The 21,811-nt window shown below is 41.6% G+C and overlaps 1 pseudogene; it reads left to right on the forward strand.

Annotated features, from left to right (window-relative positions):
* Nucleotides 1-12,398: 12,398 nt before the first annotated feature.
* Nucleotides 12,399-14,836, forward strand: LOC128311954 (60S ribosomal protein L37-like; annotated as a pseudogene).
* The last annotated feature ends 6,975 nt before the right edge of the window (nt 14,837-21,811 follow it).

The following is a 21,811-nucleotide window of genomic DNA, read 5'->3' on the forward strand; positions in this document are numbered from 1 at the left end:
GTTCCCCAGATATACCTCCTTGTAACACCATGCCAGTGCTAAAAGTCAGTAGAGGATGCTTGTAAGAGCACACAGGCAGGCCTCTGATCCTTTGGAGATAAAAATTTGGGTCACTCCAATGAGTAAAGAACCCCAACCAGGTAAGAACAAGTGGAGGACAAAAAAATCAGTTTTGTTATTTCAAGATAGCAAAAATGTATTTTGTCCTATGAACTCCAGGGAGCAGGCCGACCAACTTGAACCTGTCAGTATGTCTCCATTTTAGCCACAAAGTCTGTTCAAGGTTCAGAGAGGAAGACACATTTTCTTGCTTACCAGTAGTTCTGCAGGCGAGTTTTTACCATCTGCTACTTTTTATCTTGCTCTGTCTCCAGCCTCCCTCACCCCTGCTTCCTGTCCCTGGCAGTCCTCTCCCTGCCCTACAGTACTTCGCAATTCATAGTCCCTTAGGTCACCAGGTGGTTTCCACCTCTAAAACTTGCACCTTGTGCTCTTCCTCCTCCCTCCATGGCTCCTCACCTACTCCCATTTGGGGTTCAGCCACATCGTTTTCTCAGAAGCCTCTTGAGTATATATGCCCAACAGAACTGGTGACTGGGTTCCTGTTTTCGTCATAGTACCTGTAATACTCCATTGGTACTGTGGGTTTATGCATTTATCTCTACTTACCAGATTTACCTTTAAAATCCCCGAGTTTGTGGGAATGCAAGCTGGTGCAGCCACTCTGGAAAACAGTATGGAGATTCCTCAAAAAGCTAAAAATAGAACTACCCTACCACCCAGCAATTGCACTACTAGGTGTTTATCTGAGGGATACAGGTGTGCTGTTTCGAAGGGACACATGCACCCCCATGTTTATAGCAGCACTATCCACAATAGCCAAAGTATGGAAAGAGCCCAAATGTCCATCGATGGATGAATGGATAAAGAAGATGTGGTATATAGATACAATGGAGTATTACTTGGCAATCAAAAAGAATGAAATCTTGCCATTTGCAACTATGTGGATGGAACTGAAGGGTATCATGCTAAGTGAAATTAGTCAGAGAAAGACTAAATATCATATGACTTCACTCATGTGAGGACTTTAAGAGACCGAGCAGATGAACATAAGGGAAGGGAAACAAAAATAATATAAAAACAGGGAGGGGAACAAAACATAAGAGGCTCTTAAATATGGAGAACAAACAGAGGGTTACTGGAGGGGGTGTGGGAGGGGGGATGGGCTAAATGGGTAAGGGGCACTAAGGAATATACTCCTGAAATCATTGTTGCACTGTATGCTAATTTGGATGTAAATTTAAAAAAATAAAATCAAAAATAATAAATAATAATAAACCTACATCCAGCAAAAAATAAATCAAATCCCAGAGTTTAGCACAGAGAGTGGACAAAGTAGGTGCCCAACAATGCTGGTGAACCATACTGATGAATCGCCAGTGTTAGAGGCAGCGGAGAATGAACTGACTTTCAGCCGGAGACTTTAAATGGAGCAAATACTCCTCTAAGTTTACTCTAAATAACTAAAGCTTATGTCGAGCACTTAAAAAGAGCCAAAATTAATTCTGTTCTTTAGAACATGTAAAATATAACTATTTTTTAGATCCAATATTTAAGGCGGAAAGGTTAGGTCAGCTTACAGGCCTGTGGGTCCAAAAAGATCATAGTAACAACAAATCATCCCTTTTCTGCCTTTGACCCTGACCATGTGACTGTCCTTTCTCTCTTTTGTGTAAAGGGCAGGAGGAAGTTGTGCAAGGAGACAATAGCAGTGCATTTTTCAGGATTGGCAGCTTCGGTGACAGTTGAAGCTTGGAGGTGTTCAGTCCTATTGGTGTAGGTCACAGTTGCCATTATCATTACCAACTTCAGTCACTCGCTGATTGAGTTCTTCCTTTCCCCCAAATTTTCCTGGGTCTACTTTGCTTGGTAAACCCACTGTATATTAAATTTTTTTTAACATGTATTCATTTTTGAGAGATAGAGACGAAGCATGAGTGGGGGAGGAGGCAGAGAGAGGGAGACACAGAATCTGAAGCAGGCTCAGGCTCTGAGCTGTCAGCACAGAGCCCGGTGCGGGGCTCGAACCCATGAACTGTGAGATCATGACCTGAGCCGAAGTCAGACACTTAACTGACTGAGTCACCCAGGCACCTCAACCCACTGTATATTAGTAGTATGTGAAATTCTGGGAAATTTTCATTTTCCTTCTTTTTTCCTCAAAGATACTTTTTTCCAAGAGGCCCATTTGTTATCAGCCATCATTGTCAAAAGGATGTTTAACATGGCAGGAGTCTTGTGATTTCTCCAAATGGTCCCTATTTTGTCCCAAGTATATTTCAGGTATTGTATCTGGTTGGCCTGTCTAATTTTAATCATGATTTCATTGGGCATGAGGCTACTCAGAGCAAATTAGGCACCTTTGGGAAGCTACATTAAAGCTTTGGGAATAGTACAAGTGATTTTGTGCACTAAAGCAGTAATTTACCAAATGTTACTTAGTTATCTGAGAAAAAAATTGCAGAGTTTTTCCTGGTATTTAATTTGTTTCCAGGAAGTTATTCAAAGGGAGGATCTGAGCTAATATGAACAAATGGGCAATCTTAGATCTTACCTGTTCTAAAACCAGTACTGTTGCCTAATTAAGTAAGCATGTACAACAAATGTACTCACAGACACAGACCTGGCTCTCTGAACACAGAAATGTTCTATTTTTCTCTCCAAGGAAAATAACCTAAAGAGAAATTCTGCTTGCCCCTCATGACTTCTCTCAGGGTTAATTTTTTTTTTACATAATACATCAAGTAATAGTTAAAACATGCATTTTTAATCTCAGGGTACCACATATCAGGCATCTCTTGTTCATAGTATAATCTTAAAAACACATTCACCATTTTAAGCTGTAAAGTCAATGTTCATCAAAATAAAAGAGTGGTCCTTTAATGACTTTATATATTACCCTTCCCCATTTCATTATAATCACCAATAAGTCTCCAAACACTGTACAACCTCAGTGGAATTTCTACCAATCAATTCCTTTATTGTTTTTAAGGTTTTATTTTTAAGTAATCTCCACACCCAACGTGGGGCTTGAACTTACAATCCTGAGATCAAGGGTCGCATACTCTACCAGCACGCAAGCCTACCAGGTGCCTCTCAGTTCCTTTAAAATAATCTGAGCAAATATTTGTGGAGCATTAACTGTGTTCCAGGCAGTGGGCCAATCAATGGAGGAAAAAAAATGGTGACTGTAACAGACATCATCCTTACATTCATGAAATTTACAATCCAGCTAGAAAGACTGATTTAACAGGTCTTCATATAATAAATGTCTAACCAAAACTCTGAGGATTTGAGGGTGCTTGATTGGCTCAGTAGGTTGAGTGTCCGACTTCAGCTCAGGTCATGATCTCACAGCTTGCGGGTTCGAGCATCATGTCGGGCTCTGTGCTGACAGCTCACAGCTTGGAGCCTGGAGCCTGCTTCAGATTCTCTCTCTGTCTCTACCTTGCTTAAGCTCTTTCTTTCTTTCTCTCTCTCTCTCTCTCTCTCTCTCTCAAATATAAAATAAAAACATTAAAAAAAAAACTCTGAGGATTTTGATCCCAGTAATATACTGAATCCATTCAGATCAAGGTCCCCACTGACCTTCAAATGGCTAAATCCACCAGTCAGCTTTCAGTCAGTCTTACTCAGCTCCTCCAAAGTATTTGATACCATCAATCACATCTTCCTTTTATAAACATTTCTTCGATTGGGGCACCGGGATGGCTCAGTTGGTTGAGCATCCAACTCTTGGTTTCGGCTCAGGTCATGATCTCACAGGTTTGTGAGATCAAACCCCTCATCAGGCTCTGCACTAAGAATGTGGAGCCTGCTTGAGAGTCTCTCTCTCCCCTCTCTCTTTCTGCCCCTCTCTTTCTCTCCCCATCCCTTTCAAAATAAATAAACTTAAAAAAAAACATTTCTTCAATTGATTTCCAGTTCTGTGGTAGAACTCTAAAATTTATAACCCCTAAATTCATTTATGGCTCCCAAATTCATATTTTCAGCCTCACTCATTTTTCTAAAATGCCCCAATCAAACACGCCCCAGACTGAACCACGAATCCCCTTCACCACTTCACATAACCCACTTCTTCCTTAGTGTTCACGCTTTTACCACATGGAACCCATTCATTCAGTTGATCAGGCCACAAATCTTGGAATTGTCCATAGCTTTTCTTTCCTTCATACTCCTCATTCAAGTTAACAGAAAATCCTGTTGGATTTACTTTTAACCCATAGCACAATTTCACCACCTCCCACCACCTTCATCGCTACTGTCTTCGTACCAGCCACCATTTTCTATCCTCTGGGTCATGCTAATAGATTCCCAACTGATCTCTTTCATTCCTCTCTTGTTCTATTCTTCGTATGGCAGTCAGAGAGAACCTTTTAAAACGATTATGTTATTTCCTTGTTTGTATCCTTTCACACTTAGGGTAAAACTCTCAGGGTAAAACCCTCACCGTGGTGTATAAGGCTCCACGTGATCTGGTCTTCATCGGCCTCTCTGCTCACCTTCCTTCCTACTCTTCTTGATATTTCTTGAGTTTGCTCAGTACATTCCCACTTTAGGGCCTTGGCATTGGTGTCCCCCTGCTTCAGATCTTATTCATCTAGATATCATGATGGTTCTCTTCTTCAGTTCAGTTCACACGTATCTCTATTCAAACGTCGACTTTTCAGAGAGGACTTTCCTTACTGCTAAATTAAACTACTAAAGCAGTGTTCCCTCCCCATCTCTTTCTCTCAACCTTCTTGGCTTGCTTTGTTTCTTTCCACTTCTTATTACCCCCTGACACTGCCTGTGTGTGTGTGTGTGTGTGTGTGTGTGTGTGTGTGTTCATTGTGTATCTCTCCTATTAGGAAGTAAGATTGAAAAGCACGTGGAATTTTGTCTCATTCACTTTTGTGTCCTCAGTGCCTAGAACAATGAGTGCCTGGCAAATTGTAAGTACTCTTCAAATCCGGTATATATGAATGAATGTGATGATGGTAAAAAAAGGAAATTTACAAGGGATGATAAGATCATATATGGATGTGACATAGAATGAGGTATCAGACAAGGAAGCAAATATGTGTTCTGGTGAACATCTATAAATAGAAAAGGCAGCTGTGCAAATGTGGGTGACAGAGTTCTCTAATGCTCTCAAGACAGTTGCACACCCCTCCTTCTGAGCTGACCCATGTGGGGTAAACATAAAAGCTCTATTGAAGAAAAATGTTTTTCATGTCTAGTTTGGTTTTGCTTTTTCCCAGAGAAATGTGACCAGCAATATCCCATTTATCTGTGTGACAGATCTGGTAGGTAGTTGGACACGAGAGATGAAAGGAAAGGAATAATACCAGTTTTGTCTTCGTGAAAAGGCAGTGAAATGGAGAGAAGTCTTGTGACATACCCAGCATGATAGCAGCAGAACTAGACGTGTAATTGATCCTCCTGATTTATTACTGATCTCTGCTTCCAGAACCTCAGGGGGGTGGGGGAGAGACGTTTCTGCAGATCTGTCCAGAGTGGATATGTTTTCTCTTATATCTCCTCAGCCCAAACCACCACCTGTAATTCTCATCATGACTCCCTTAAGTTCTAAAGTGTGGGAAGTAGCCAGGTATGAGGAGAGAGTAGGTGCTCTATACATATTTGTTGAATTGACAAACTAGTTGGTAAGAGCAAAGGGAGTAAGAAAGCAGGTTCTGTGGTGTGTGTTCACATGTGCACAGGTGCAATTCCCAGTGATTTGGGCATATGTGAAGGAAAGGAATTTAGGAGTGCCTGGGTGCCTCAATCAGTTCAGCATCCGACTCTTGGTTTTGGCCCAGGTCATGATCTCACAGTTCATGAGATCTATCCCCGTGTCAGGCTCTGCACTCACAGCATGGAGCCTGCTTGGGATTCTGTCTCTCTGCCCCTCCCCCACGCTCACATGTGCACTCTCTCTCTCCCCTCAAAATTAATAAACGTTAAAAAAAAAAAAGAAAAGGGATTTGTAGCATAAACAGAATTGAAATCTATGGAATTGGGATGCAGGATTGAATGGAGAATTTACCTAAATTTCTTTGGCTTCTGTGTTTTTACTCTTAGTGACCTCTCAACTATTGGATTGCTCATATTTATGTCAAAGTATCTTTTAAAGTTTATAAACAAACTATATTTGTCAGGTATAACTTTACTGATGTCAGATTTCATTGTGTAATGCGTAAATTCATTCATGTTCTCCCACTGCAGTACAGGTGTATGATAAGATCAAAATGACAGTGACAGATGAGTTTGATGTGGCCTGCAGAATTCCTTCATTCCATCAGTGTAGGTGTAGACAGTCACCGGTCTGATGCCCCAGCCACAACATGGCATCTGACATTTCTTTCCCTCAGACATTGGCCCTCAGGCTGTTGCTTTCTGTGTGCTTCTCTGTCTCAGTGTCTCCGTGTTTCTGCCCCGTTTCACTCCCAACTCTTCCAACCCTTGTTCTCTTCTGGCCATTTGCCCCCGGTGTCTGATGCACAATATGTTCTGTTCTTTCCTTTATGAGACCTACTGGAGTACTGTGGGGCCTATCGGCAGTGCTGGACCTCACAGTTCTGTAGTAACCAGCTGTGGCACAAATACTGGAACATTGTGTTTGAGAAATAACTCGGCCTTGTTTCCTACTCAGGAGGAAAGATGGGGGGTGATGGACGATAATGCTAAATGGCTACTAAAAAGCTATTCCCAACCCTCTTGTCCATTTTTACCCTTAACTCTACAGCCTGAAAAGCAAGATACTTCTCCATCTCTCCTTGCATCTAGAGATGGCCCTGGGACACAAGGGGAGCATGCTGGTGGAGAGAGAGGGGTGCTGAGAAAGATTCTGCTTTCCTAAAAAAAGGAAAACAGTTGAGATCAATGTTGCCTACTCGCCTCTCTCCCTTTCTTTCTTCCTTGAATGCAGAATTGATGGCTAGAGCCACAGTGTCATCTTGTAACTGTGAGAGAAAGGTCAGGAGAATCAGATACATCAACCCTGACAGCAGTGACCTAGAGAACCTAAGCCGGTACTTCTTGTTAAGAGAGAAAAATAAGCTTTTATCTTTCAAGTGGCTGTAGGTGGTCTTCCTGTTACTTACGGGTGAATGTAAGTCTAGCCTATAAACAGGTACTTCCTCACCACATCACAGCCTCCTTTACAGAGAAAATCCAGAGCTTTGTAAGCAAAAGTCTAGGGCTTCTTGGTCACCATGGAAGAGCTAAGATGTTTTTATTTTTTAATGTAGCCTAATTGGAGGATAGGGCTGAATCATTCAAGAGAAGGGAGGGATCTAATCTGAGGAAAGAAGGAGAGTCCCAAGATTGGGAAGGGTGGGAAACTATCAGACCCCACAAATAGTGGGGCCTTGAGTGGCTCCCACACAGTGCCTTAGAGGGCTAGGACCTCAGATGGGTGTTACCAACATCACCAAGTGCTACAGTCCCAAGAGTAAAGGTAGGCTACTCTGTAGCTAAGTCTGGTTAGTAGAGAAGTTCATCATAAAGGATGTCTGTCTACCTGGCCGATGCTTGGAGACACCTGAGGAGGGACTGAAAATGGCGTCATGTGGTAAGTGGTAGAAGGAACACATGTAGCTGTGGCAACTGTGTAGACTCAGGGCCAGGCCTCCTGTTTACCTACAGGTTCGTACATTTTTGTGCAATCTCACTGTGGGTGGAGAAGGGATGGCAGTAATACCTGACCAGCGCTGGATTTTTGTCTGCCCTAATACATGGTGGATTGAGCTAGATTTAATTTTTTAACCTTTGTCTTTATATTTAAGGTGAGTTTTTTGTGACAGTATATTCTTGGGTACTGTTTTTCTATTGAATCTTTTCATTTATCCAAACAATTTTTTGTGATTTAACTAGTGTGTTTAGACGTTTGCATTTAATGTAGTTATGAGATGGGATTAAAATTTACTATTTTATAGTTGTTTTGTTCATTCCATCTCTTTCTGCCTCCTTTTGGATTATTGGAGTGTTTGGCTTGAGTTTTTTTGGTTTTTTGTTTTTTTTGGTTCCATTTTATATATACTGTAGACTTACTATTTTTTACCTCATTTTCAAAAAATTTTAGTGCTTACCCTAGGATTTAAATATACATCTTTAACTCATCACAGTCCACCTTCACATAATATTATTAGTACTTTGTATATTGTTTAAGAGCCTTACAACAATATATTTCCACTTCTACCCATCCGTCCTTTCTACTATATGCTATAAAAACAAAACATATTGATACAACTGATATTTGTTTTAGATAATCAGTTATCTTTTAGAGCAGCTAAGCTAAGGAAAAATAGAAATTTATATTTACCTTCATTTATACCAGAGATCTTCATTTCTTTGTGCAGCTCTATGTACAAAATAGTATATTTCTTTCCAAAGTTAATAGAAATATTTTCCTAAAATTGTATAGGGAAAACCATTACATCATCCAAGAGACTGTTTGTCAAGGGCCATAGGAGACAGGGACTGATATCAAAGTTTCTCCTTTTCAATGTGTACATACATCAGATGGTTTGCTGTGCAATTGACCATTTTTCCTCTTTGAGAGAACTTTTTTGTATTTTTTGTAGTTGTGTATACAGTCTAAGCATTTATAGTCAAATCTCTATATAAAGTTCAAGCTTTAAGACTCGTTTGGACCACATGTCATCATTACTGCCACCGAGTATAGAAATGTTTCAAAACATGTATTTTGACTATATTGTGTAACTCGCATTTGTGACCTATTTACATGTTGGTACCAATTTCCATTAAAATGACCTATGTATCAGGGGTGCCTGGGTAGCTCAGTCGGTTGAGTATCTGACTCCTGCATTCAGCTTAGGTCGTGATCCCAGGGTCTTGGGATCAGGCCCCACATGGGGCTCTGCACTGAGCATGGAACCTGCTTGGGATTCTCTTCATCTTCCTCTGTCCCTTCTCCACTTGCACACGCACATGCCTATGCTTTCTCAAAACCAACCAATCAGCAAAGAATACAGCTAAGTAATATTTTTTTAACAGCCTGTGTATTAAACTAAACTAAAAGTCAGTTAAACAGGACAGAGATATTTTAAACTCCTAAAAGCCCTGAGATCTACTGTTAGACATTTAGCCACTGAGAGATTTCAACACTATTTCCAAATTTATAGCACTTGTTTTTTGAACTGCCACTAAAAAGTGCAATATGGGGAAAATGCAGTGGAGCTTCCAAAGGAAGCCCGAAGGAGTATCATCTCCAGCCTCTGTGTTCCTCAATTCTCTGGCAGATGGCAGATTCACTTCTTTGGAATATATTTGGGATAGAAAATGAAGAGCTCTTTACAGGCCTTATTTGTTATGGTACAACGTTTGCAAATATGTAATTCACATTTTCTTGCATTTATTTGTCCTTTTTGTTTGTTTTCCTGTTGCTTTTGTATGTCTCATATGTCATCAGTCTTACCTCAAAAGTAATATATAGCAGAAAAGGTATATACGCATTTTAAAGTAGCCATGTCCTGGGGTGCCTAGGCAGCTCAGTCGGTTAAGCATCCCACTTCGGCTCAGGTCATGATCTCATGGTTCATGAGTTTGAGCCCTGCGTCCAGCTCTGTGCTGACAGCTCGGAGCCTAGAGCCTGCTTGCAATTCTGTGTCTCCCTCTCTCTCTCTGCCCCTCTCCTGGCGCGCTCTCTCTCTCTCTCTCTCTCTTTCTCTCTCAAAAATAAATAGCTCTCCCAAGACAGAGAAAGGGTCCAAGGAGCCGCCTCTGGAGCCAGAGCTGTCGTGTCCCCTCCTCTTTCACTTCCCGTTGCAAACAATAAAGGCTGTTCCTTCAGTAAAAAAAAAAAAACAAGGGGGGGATGGGGCACCGGGTGGCTCAGAGGTTAAGGGTCGGACTCTTGGTTTCCACTCAGGTCATGAACTCTTGGTTTCTGACTTGGAGCCCTGCAGCGGTCTCTGTGCTGACAGTGCGGAGCCTGCTTGGAATTCTGTCGCCCTCTCTCTGCCCCTCCCCTGCTCGCTCTCTCTGTCTCTCTCTCAAAATAAATAAATAAACTTTAAAAAGTTAATGAACAAATAAACGTTTTAAAATATAAATAAATAAATAAATAAATAAATAAATAAATAAATAAAATACCCATGACCTGAATTAATGGTCCTATAAGCTGTCCAGATTTAAATGCATTTTTATCTCTTTGTTGTTTCCCTTTTGGGAGTTCTGTGTCAACGAAGCCAACGTCCTGCATGTGGGTCTCGTAAGGCCTGTGTTCCAAGTCTTACCTCCTGAGCCCAGGCACCAGTCTTATCGAATCACCGCTTCTAACGACGTCTAGTCCAGGCTGCTCTAACGGAATAGCACACACGGGTGGCACAGGAACAGTATGCATTCATTTCTCACAGCTCGGGAGACAGCATCAGGGCGTCGGCATGGCTCTGGAGGGAGCCCCCTTCTGGGTTGCCCACGGCTGCCTTCTCACCGTGTCGTCTCATGGCCGACCCGGCAGAGGAGGCGAGATCTCTCCTGACCTGTATAACGGCGCCAGTCCCGCTCACGAGGGCTCCACACCAATGACCGCATCTAATTCCAATCACCTCCGAAGGCCCTACCTCCCCAAACCCTCATATCGGGAAGTAGATGGATGGGGGAAGGAGGACACAAACCATGCTCCATAACAACAACAACAACAAAAAGCGACCTAAAACCTAACAGGTCAGAGCTCAGAACAAAAGATTAGCAGTGCCATAACACTGTCCAAACCACAGCTGTGACCTCCACAAGTAACAGGGCTATCCATCCACTCCAGCCCAGTGCATAGGGAAACTTCCAGTTGGTTCTTTTCCATCTCACCTTGGGAGGGGATATGCCACCTTTACAGTGGCAAAATGCTTTTTTTCTGATTGAAAAGACACTTTGGTTGCATATCCATTTTTATTTCCTGTTGGGGAATGTTCTCAAATGTGGGTTACGCTAAAAATTGTGGCAATGAGGAAGAGGTCAATGCTCACTTCTGCCTATTCTGTCCCCCTCTCCAAGCCGGCATATGGCATCTAAGGAGGCTTATCACATCTCATTCTTGGGTCCTGAACGTTCATTCTGGGACTGTGTTGGCTGACGTGCAGTGGGAGAGGAGTGGCAGTGTTTGCAGGAGAGTAGGCAAGAGAAGAGAGTGATACCTGCTCCTGAGAGAGGAGATCAGGGCTTGTCTGTGGGGCTGTCTGGAGAGGGGGTGGCTCTAAACTAATGACCCAGGGTTATCAGCTGCCTGGACCCTGGCTCTTTTCTTTTCTGAAGGTCCTGAATATGACCAGCCCAGGGCCCCCCAGCCTGGCTCACTGTGACTCCACTATTTCCTGACAGGCTTTTCTCCCTCTCCGGATTGTATCTTAGGTCAAAGACGTACGGCACAGACCACATTGGCCCTTACCTCCCCGGATGCAAGGTTCCATTGCTCTATCCTGCCTCCACTTTCATTGTAAATAAAAATGTGTCTGTATATCCTCTTAATATACAAACTTGATTTGTATTTTCAACTTTAAAAATTTCATTCTCAAGAACAGGACTAGGTAAGCCTTGCTGAAGGCCCAGCTGACACTGACAAAAATATAAAAAGGATTAGGATTAAGATTGGAGTTAAGCAGTTTTTCTAGAGCCAGAATATGGTGGTTGCGCGCTCGTGTGTGACAGATGGGCACCGTGTGTGGGAAGGGCCAGGGAATAAGTTCTGAAGATTTGGAGCCTTGGGTGATTGAAAGAACAAGAACTTTCTTGTCTGGCTAGACCCGGTTCACGGCCATTCACTGGGGAATTGGTCAGCAACACAGAAGACAGTCACAGTGTTAGAGAACGTGGAAGAGGCCAGCCGCTCCTGAGTCTGTAGCCCCTGCTCACACAGAATCTTCGCCTCCATCAGCAGCCCCCCTGGTTCTCTGTGCCTGGCCCCGAGCGGACAGCAACGCCAGTGCACCCATGAGAGGGCGGGACGGGGAACTGTCCTCCACAGTCACCAAGAAAGGGAACTCAAAGGCTGGGGCTTACCACTGGGGTCACACTGCCACTCAGGTCACACAGAGACCTGCAGCTCCTGTCTGTTGCAGCCAGTCACCCGACCCTCCTCCTTTTCTGGGTTCCTGGGCCACATAAGACAGTGTTTACCAGAAACACCGTTGAGCCGAGCAGACGATTTACCTGGAAGTTTGTGAAGAGCTGAGTCCACAGCTCACAGCCGTAAGAAACAGCTCTCCCCACAAACTGACGGTGGCCTTGAGCTCTACGGGCAGCAGCGTCCCCCTTGTGAATTAAGAGAATAGATCTCATTGCTCGTTGGGAGTTGAGTATACTTTGCTTCGGAAATTGGAAATGGTGTCACAAAATGTATAACATTCTCTGCGGGCCCAAGGTGGTCAGGCAAGTCGACGCCTGTGGAAGGAAGTTACAGGAGATGTGGGGACCTCATGGGGGTGCGGCAGTGGATGCCAAGAGGAGAAGGAGGCTGGTGAGAAGACACCACACTAGATATTAAAGGGTATTTTATGCCATATTGACAAGTTGGACTTAAAATATATATAGGACCACCGGGTCACAATACAATGAGGTAAGCCTAACATTTTAAGAGACACACACGAACTACCTCCTCAGTGACTGAGTGAACGGCCCCATGATGGTTTCCTCTCCCGTGATATTTGACAAGTAATTTCTTCAGCTCTTCCTCTTCCAAGACACCTCTTCATGACTGTATCAGTGTCTCGCGCTTCTGTGGTTTTTACTTGTCTGCATCTGAGGGTGACGCTGAAGCATTAACTCATCTCCGCCATGCTAAGTACACTCTCCACACATGCACAGAGGAGACCCAGCAGAGCTCCGTAGAAAGCAACACCGAAGGACACGTGACAACCGGCTAAGCTTCGAACGTACTGCTGACCCGCCACATGGATGGATCAGTGGAGCGTGGAGGCCTCGCAGGCTCGGGGTGTTTGAAAACAACCTCTGCCTGGGTCACCTGCTGACTATTAAGCGATGCAGACATAAAAGGAAACCCTAGGAAATCAGGCTGCGGGAAATAAAAATTACAATTAAAAAAATCTCAGCAGACACGTCAGCAGCTGCGTACTGTGGGGGAAGGTAATTCCGCAGTACTACAAAAAAATACGTCAAAATTCATAGTTGCTACAACATTTAGTTAAAAGGTCCAGTTTTCTACAAAAAAATTATGAGATGTGGAAAGAAACAGGGAAGTGTGACTCATACTTGAGAGACAAAAGTATTTGATAGAAACTGACTTCTAGTCAGCCCAGATGTCGACTTTATCAGGAAAAGATCTCAAAGCAACTATGACAAATACGTTGAAATAATTAAAGGAAATATGACAATTCAACAGCTCAAGGATGTCAGAAGAGAAATAGAAACCACACACACACACACACGCACACACACACACACACACACACACACAGATTCTAGAGTTGCAAAAAACCACACTGACATTTTCCAAAAAATCACTAAATGGGTTCAACAACAGATTGGAGATGGCAGAAGGAGGTATCAGTGAGCTCCAAATAGAGCACTGGAAATTATTCAGTCTGAAGAGCAGAATGAAAAAAAGATTCAGGGTAAGTGAAGAGAGCCCCGAAGGCTTGTGAGACAAACATCAAACACGAAATAGGAATCCCAGAAAGAAACGAGAGACAAAATGGGGCAGGAAAACATATTCGAAGAAATAATGGCCAAAAACTTCTCAAATTTGATGGAAAACTTAAATCTGCAGATCCGAGAAGCTCAAATAATCATAAGTAGGATAAAATAGAAAAATGTCTATTACCTGGACAAGGAGAAACCCTTGAGGGAAAAAAAAACATGTATCTAAGATTCTCCCCTTGTCTGGGTGTGGACAACTTGGTCTCATTTTATGTTTTAATGCTTATTTATTTTTGAGAGAGAGAGAGAGAGAGAGAGCATGAATGGGGGAGGGGCAGAGAGAGAGGGAGACACAGAATCCGAAGCAGGCTCCAGGCTCTGACCTGCCAGCACAGAGCCCAACGCGGGGCTCGAACTCACGGACTGTGAGATCATGACCTGAGCTGAAGTTGGACGCTCAACCACCCAGGCGCCCCTAGATGCAAAGACTCAAAACAGGTTGAAAGCAAAAGGATGGGAAGAGATACATAACGCAAACAAAGTGTATAGTAGCTGGGCCGGATATATCGTTCAAAATATACTCTAAGAACACTATTTCTCATGACCTTTGATTGATAAGTCAGTCAAGATTTAATAACTGTAAACAGAGCTCTTTGGTCTGAGCCGCGGAGACAAGATGACGAAGGGGACATCAACGTTTGGAAAGCACCGCAATAAGACGCATGCGTTTAGCCGCCGCTGTGGCTTGAAGGCCTACCACCTTCAGAAGTCAACCTATGGCAAATGTGGCTATCTTGCCAAGCGGAAGAGAAAGTATAACTGGAGTGCCAAGGCTAAAGGAAGAAATACCACTGGGACCAGTCAAATGAAGCACCTAAAAATTACACACCACAGATTCCGACCTGGATTCCATGAAGGAACAAGAGGGCAGCTGTTGCAGCATCCAGTTCATCTGAAGGATTTCAGTGATTAGTCACACAATAAATGTTCTGGTTTAAAAAAAATTGTAAAAGAATATCTAAAATCGACCCCCCAAAATATGAAGTCAAAACTGACAGAACAGAAAGGAGAGGGAGTTCGCCAGTTGCAGTTGGAGACTTCAGAGCTCCTCTTGTAGTGACCAGTGGAACAACTAGACAGAAAATTGGTGAAGACATAGAAGGTGTGAACAGAACAGCCACCCAACCTGGTCGTGTTGATATGTAGGGATCACCCTACAGATGTTGATGAAGACTATAATTTAGGAACTGTGCTGTATTTCCCCCAAAGGGTAAACCCAGCCCTAACAACCCACTTGAGACAGACCAATGAGGCAGAAAAGAAGGGATTAGAGCAAAGCAGGATTTCCAAGGGCCAGAGTCATGAAGACTAACCAGAATGGCGATGCTGAACATAAATGGAGCAGGATCCTTTCAGGTCAGCGAGGCAAATGCTTTTCCTACTTAGAAAGAGAGGCAAAGCTGGGCAGACAGAGTTGGGGTTGGGGGGAAGTGAGGCGAGGGGGTGGCATGAGAAGAAAAGCATTTGAGCCCCAAGCTGCAGCTGACAATCCCAGGGCTGATCCCAGAGAATAGGCACGGAAGTAAGTGCCAGAAATGAACCAAAAATCCTTCCTGAGATTCCACCAGAGATCGTTTGTTCCAAAGTAACACTGCACCAGAAATCTGAGGAGCTCCATCCAGCCTCAAACGCCATCAGGCCAGACGGCGTGGAGGCCAAGAAACAGCACCGGAGCTTGGGAAACTCTACAAACGGAGCCAAGCTAAGCAGCCCGGACCTCGGTGAGATTAGGATAAAAAAAAAAAAAAAAAAATCTATGTAAACCTATCCATTTCTCTGCTCTTATATTTGCTTGCTTTTCCTTCAGTGTTTTGTTTTGATTTTTAATTCCAATCAGGTCCCAGCTGAACCAAGGGGGAAAGTGATTTCCCACACCTAAATCAGGGTAAATAATGGAAATGCTGCAGAAGCACGCAGGGTGGCGATGGCCTTAGAGCCAGGGAATCGTTGGTGGCCGAGAGAAACGGTGGGGAGGGGTTCTGGACCACAGGGCACAGTCCTACCTTTCTTCCTAGGGATTTCTACCTTTCCTTTGTGCTTTCTCTGGAAGTTTGTGCTCACACAGCGGCCTTGGGCGTGAGGCCTGTGACTTCCCATCGTCCGGCTGGAGAAACAAACAAAGGATTGCCTCTATGGAATTGTGGAATGTTTATTATTCTAAAGAAAAGCATCTGTCTTCTCTGGCAGGAAATCCTGCCATCATATCTTAGAACGGCCCCTGAAATAAATAGTCTTCCGTGCCTTTATTTAGTTTTTTCCAGCTTTATTGACATACAGTTGACATATAACATTGGTGTTATGTTCATTTGAGATCATTTGAGATCTGTATATATTGTGAAATGATCATTTGAGATCTGTATATATTGTGAAATGATCACTACAATTAGATTAGTGCCTCATATTAAGCCACAGGATATCTGGAAGCACAAGAAGGTAGGTGACCCACTGGGGGTGGGGCAGTGGCCGAGTTCATAAGCAGTGCCCACAATTGCTCAGGCTGTTAACATGGCCACGGAAGCAAACCCACTCCCAATCCTGGATCCTGCCCTGTTGTTTCTTCCTCCTCCTTCCCAGGGAGTGGGGTCTTGGAGATTACAGCCTTGAGGAAAACACTGGGACTCAACCCCACAGATGATCCATGGAACTCGTGGACAAATATTGTTGTGAACTCCTGGGATGTGTAAGAGCTTTGAGGAAGCCAGAGAAAGTTCCCATAACTCAGCTTGCCTACCAGCTCAGCCAGTCTCACTGACGGGACACACGGCTGGCTGTTCGATCAACTCTCAAATTGCCAGAGGTTGAGGGACATTTTAGAAGTAGATTCCTACCTTTAAAAAAGATACTTTTTCTTCCTTTGTACTAAGATGTTATATGTTGCCTTTCCTTAATCTCTTCTGCAGAATGTAAGCAAGTCAAGTAGGACACTAACAAAAATCCATCATAATTTTCTGTGACTAATATGTCAGTATTTACATTCCTACTTCCTGTCTTTCTCTTCTTTAATGTTTATTTCTGGGCTCACTTTTCAGAATTTTCCAAGGTGAATTTAGGAACTGAATGTAGACTTTTTCCTTCTGTTTTTATTTGTCTTCCTATCTTTCTCCCTTACAGTCTGTTTTGTAACATAGACTTACACACCCACATCAGAAGGAAGCACACTTATAAGTATATATAGGACCATCTCCGAGGAGCAGGTTTAGAGTCTAACCGAGAAAAAAGATCCTATTCCTAAAAAGAGCAGACTGGAGGATTTTGTGATTAAAATGCAAAAAGAAATCTCGACAGAAGAACTTTCTGACCCTGGTGGTATAGAAGTTAAATGGTACAAAGACCAAAGGACACAATGAAATCTTCATCTCTAGGAGACCAAAGTTGGCATAAGATTTCTACAAGAACTTCTCAGATCCCTGAGTGATTCAGATCCCTTTTTGCTTTAAAGCTATATAATTTTGTAACACTATCACTAATTCTGCATGCTGGAGTTTGTTATCTGATGTTTTACCAAATATGACTTCCTTTAAATAATAGAAAATGTGTATGTTAGTGAGATCTAAAATGATTCATTGTCAAATTAAAGAAGGGAGATGTCTCTACCAAAGCTCAATGTAGCTGATTTCACTGCTTTCCCTGAGGCAATATGGTTTTACACAGCTATACTGCTGCCTTAGGGAAAATTGTGACATTTCCCTCTATTTACAAAGAGTGGAAACTTAACCAATTACTTGTGAACCTTGCAAATTTTGTCAAATGTATGTTTACTAAACAAATGAATTGTTGTTCTGGACAAGTAGAGAGAGATTTTTAAGGGTCAGGCTTGATAAATGGCAGAAGCCCATGTAACTGCTGAGGACCAGTCTGGCAGGAATTGGCAATGATAACAAACTGAACAATGAAGGTCCATTATCTCAGAGTTCACAGAAGAAGGGCTTGGCCGCTGGCCAGGTGTATAATCAGTCTATTTTAGTCTTTATCACACAAACCCATGGGGTTTTTTTCAAATAATAGTAAATTAGGTGTGGCTGTTTTCTTTCTATTTTTTAAAGAGGATTTCCTGACAATCTGCCTGGAAGTTATGATACTATCTTTGTGTATTTTCAGAAAATGGTACATTATGCACCTATGATAAGAAACAATGGGTCTTTGGTATCAGCTTTTTGATTCTGGGTGTTTGGGGAATTTTATTTTCAATGGTTCTTTTGATTTCATTAGTCTACATCAAGGCCAACTTTACCTTAGTCCACATCCCTTAAAATCTGTGCTTTGTGATGCCCCATTACAATAAATAGAGAGCCACAATGTCTATATGGCAGGTTGGCTTCCACTTATTCAAAGAGGAGCGCAGAACAGACACAGCACTGCCACCCAAACCTCACCTACAATACATACTTGCGGTCACACACATAGGTCTTTGAAACCAAATGTCTGTATTTATCAGCACATTGCAGTCATTGCTGCCTAATTAACTTCCCTCGTTGTCACAATATACCAAAACTAAAATTTTAATTATTTCTTGTGGGGAGAAAATGGTCCTCAATCTCAAATCACTCAAGGTTCTATCTATTATTGAAGCTGCCATAAAGAAGCTGAGAATTTATCGTTTAATACGAGTGAGAAAATTCATCATTTTTATTAGTTGGAGATACTATAAAGCCTTTGAAAATTTTACAGAAAAAAACTCAAAGATGACTTACTCATATGTATGTGGTGCAGAAATTAAGGTTAAATTAAAGTAATTGCTCAAACCTTCAGTAATGCTCAAAATATTTAAAAATTCAACATCCATTACAAAACTCTCAGCAAAATACAAATAGAAAGGAATTCCCTTAATCTCATAAAGGACAACCAATAGCTAATATCATACTTAATAGCGAAGGCTGAATGCCTTTTCCCTACCATTGGGAATGAGGCAAGGATATCTGTTCCCACTACTTCTACTTAAGATTATACCAGAGGGGCGCCTGGGTGGCCCAGTAAGTTAAGCGTCTGACTCTTGAGATCGGCTCAGGTCATGACCTCAGAGTCATGAGATTGACCCCCGTGTGGAGCCCCTACATTGGGCTCCACATGGGGTGTGGAGCCTGCTGGAGACTCTCTCTCCCTCTCTTTTTTTGCCCCTCCTCCACTTGCACATGCTCACAGGCTCACTCGCTCTAAAAATATAAATAATTAAATAAAAAGGGAAAAAACATAAAAAGACTGTACTGGAGATCTTAGGCTATGCAATAAAGTAGGAAAAAGAAATAAAAGACACATATCAGAAAGGAATAAAGCTATTTTTATTTACAGGCAACATGATCACCTATATAAAATCTGATGGAATTACAAAAAAATGTACTAAAATTAATAATTGAATGTACCAATGTTACAGGATACAAGATTAATATATAAAAATCAAGCATATTTCTATATACTAGTGAAGAACAATCTCAACTTGAAATTTAAAAATCAATGCCATTTATAATAGCAGCAGAAATATTAAATATTTAGGGATAAAGCTGTCCAAACATGTTTAAGACCTATACATCAAAAACTATAAAACATTGCTTAGAGAAATTAGAGAAGACTTAAATTAATGGAGACATAAAATGTTTTCATAAATTAGAAGAATCAGTATTGTTAAAATATCAATTCTTCCCAAGTTAATCTTTAAATTCAGTGAAATCCCAATCAAAACCACTAATTTTTGTCTTCTGTAGCTTTTCATAAACTGATTCTAAAATTTATATGAAAATGCAAAGTACCTCAAATACTCAAAACAAGAAATAAAGTTAATAGATACACACCATTTGATTTCATAATTACTAGGGGCACCTGGGTGTCTCATTCAGTTAGGCATCCGACTCTTGATTTTGACTTAGGTCGTGATCTCACGGCTTGTGAGATCAAGCCCCAAGTTGGTCTCCATGCTGATAGCACAGAGCCTTCTTGGGATTCTCTCTCTCCCCTTCTTTCTCTGCCCCTCCTCCACCCACAGTCTCTCTCTCTCAAACATTAAAAAAATGATAAATCTGCAGCAATCAAAGTTGTGCAGAATTGGCATAAAATAGACATTTAGGAAGAGTGTCTAGAAATAAATTCAGTTGGTTTTCTACAAAGGTACTAAGGCAATTCAATGAGGAAAGGAAAATCTTTTTAATAAATACTACTGGAAAATTTGGATAACTATACCCCTCAAAAATGAACCTCAAAATCTACTTCACATCATATGCAAAAATTAACTTGAAATCTATTATGGTATAGGCCTAAATATAAAATTAAAGCTAGAAGAAATCATAGGGGAAAACCTTAGTGACATTTGGTTTGTTAAAGTGTTCTTAAATATGACACAAAAAGCACTAAGTGAAAAGGAAAAAAAATAGTAAATTGTACTTCATCAAGATAAAAAATTTTTGCTCTTTAAAAGACTGCCATGGGGGCAGCTGGGTGGCTCAGTCGGTTAAGCATCCGACTCCAGCTCAGGTCATGATCTTGTGGTTCGTGAGTTCGAGCCCCGCATTGGGCTTTGTGCTGACAGCTCGGAACCTGGAGGCTGCTTCGGATTCTGTGTCTTCCTCTCTCTGCCCCTCCCCTGCTCACATTCTGTCGCTGTCTCTCTCTGTCTCTCAAAAATAAATATTAAAAAAAAATTTTTTTAAAGACTGGCATGAAAATGAAAAAGCAAGCCACACACTTGGAGAAAATCTTTGCAAAACCTTTATCATACAAAAGACTTTATCTGGAATATAAAAATATCTCTTATAAACCAATCAGAAGGTGACCTTTATTTAAAATGGACAAAATAATTGAACAGACACTTTAGCAAAGAGGATACATGGATGACAACACATGAAAAGGTCATCATGAGCCACTAAAGAAATACAAATTACAAATTAAAATCATAATGAGATATCACTACACAACTACTAGATTGTCAACAATTAAAAAGGCTGACAATATCAAGTGTTGGTGAGAGTAGGAAAAAACTGGAATTCTCATACACTGCTGGTGGAAATGTGAACAGGTGCAGCCACCGTGAAAACCTGTTTGGCAGTTTCTTGGTAAGTTGTACACATACCTATAATTTGACCCAGCCATTCCACACCTGGACATTTACTCAGGAGAAACAGAAGTACATTCTACACAAAGATTTATACATAAATGCTCATGGATGCTTTGTCTATAACAGCCAAAAACTGGAAACAACTCAAATGTCTATGAATGCTTAAATGAATAAGCATATTATGATATAGGAAACACTATTCCATGGTGAAAGTGAAACTATTCATACATGTAACAGCATGAATGAATCTCAGAGTAATTATTCTAAGCTGAAAAAAGCATGGCCAAAAATTACAAGGTGAATGAGTTCATTTATATAAAATTCTGGGAAATGCAAACTAATCTGTAGCAACAAGAATCTAATGCAGTGGTTGCCTGAACTTCGGTTGGGGGAAGTGAGGAATAGATTATGAAAATGTACAAGGAAACATTTTAGAATGGTATTAACATTCAGTATCCACATCGTGGTGATGGTTTCATGAGAGTATAAATATGTCAAAACATTTTATACCTTAAATATATGCAATTTATTATATGGATATTACAGCTCAATAAAGCAAAAAATAATAATGCTTTTTTGAGCACTGTTCTTTTCATTTCTCCCACTTTGTTCATGAGTTATGTAATGTTAGCAATCCAAGTTTGCTTCTGTTTCACCCAACCTTTCAAAATTTTATGCTTACAGTATTTAAATGATAGAGGGGCACCTGGGTGGCTCAGTTGGTTAAGGGCCCGACTCTTTTTTGTTGTTTTTGAGTGAGAGAGTGAACACGTGTGAGCACGAGCAGGGGCAGGGCAGAGAGAAAGAGGGGAAAGAGAGAATCCTAAGCAGGCTCCGCGTTCAGCACAGAGCCTGATGCGTGGCTTGATCCTGTAATTGTGAGCTCGTGACCTGAGCCAAAATCAAGTAAGTATCTGACTCTTGATCTCAGCTCAGGTCTTGATCTCAGGGTTGTGAGTTCAAACCCTGTGTTGGGCTCCGTGCTGGATGTGGAGTCTACTTAAAAAAAAAAAGTATAAAAAGTTATATTGTTAAGTAAAGATTATATTTAAGGTG

The sequence above is a fragment of the Acinonyx jubatus genome, chromosome D1 (assembly GCF_027475565.1).
Source record: "Acinonyx jubatus isolate Ajub_Pintada_27869175 chromosome D1, VMU_Ajub_asm_v1.0, whole genome shotgun sequence".
In the NCBI taxonomy this organism is placed as follows: Eukaryota; Metazoa; Chordata; class Mammalia; order Carnivora; family Felidae; genus Acinonyx; species Acinonyx jubatus.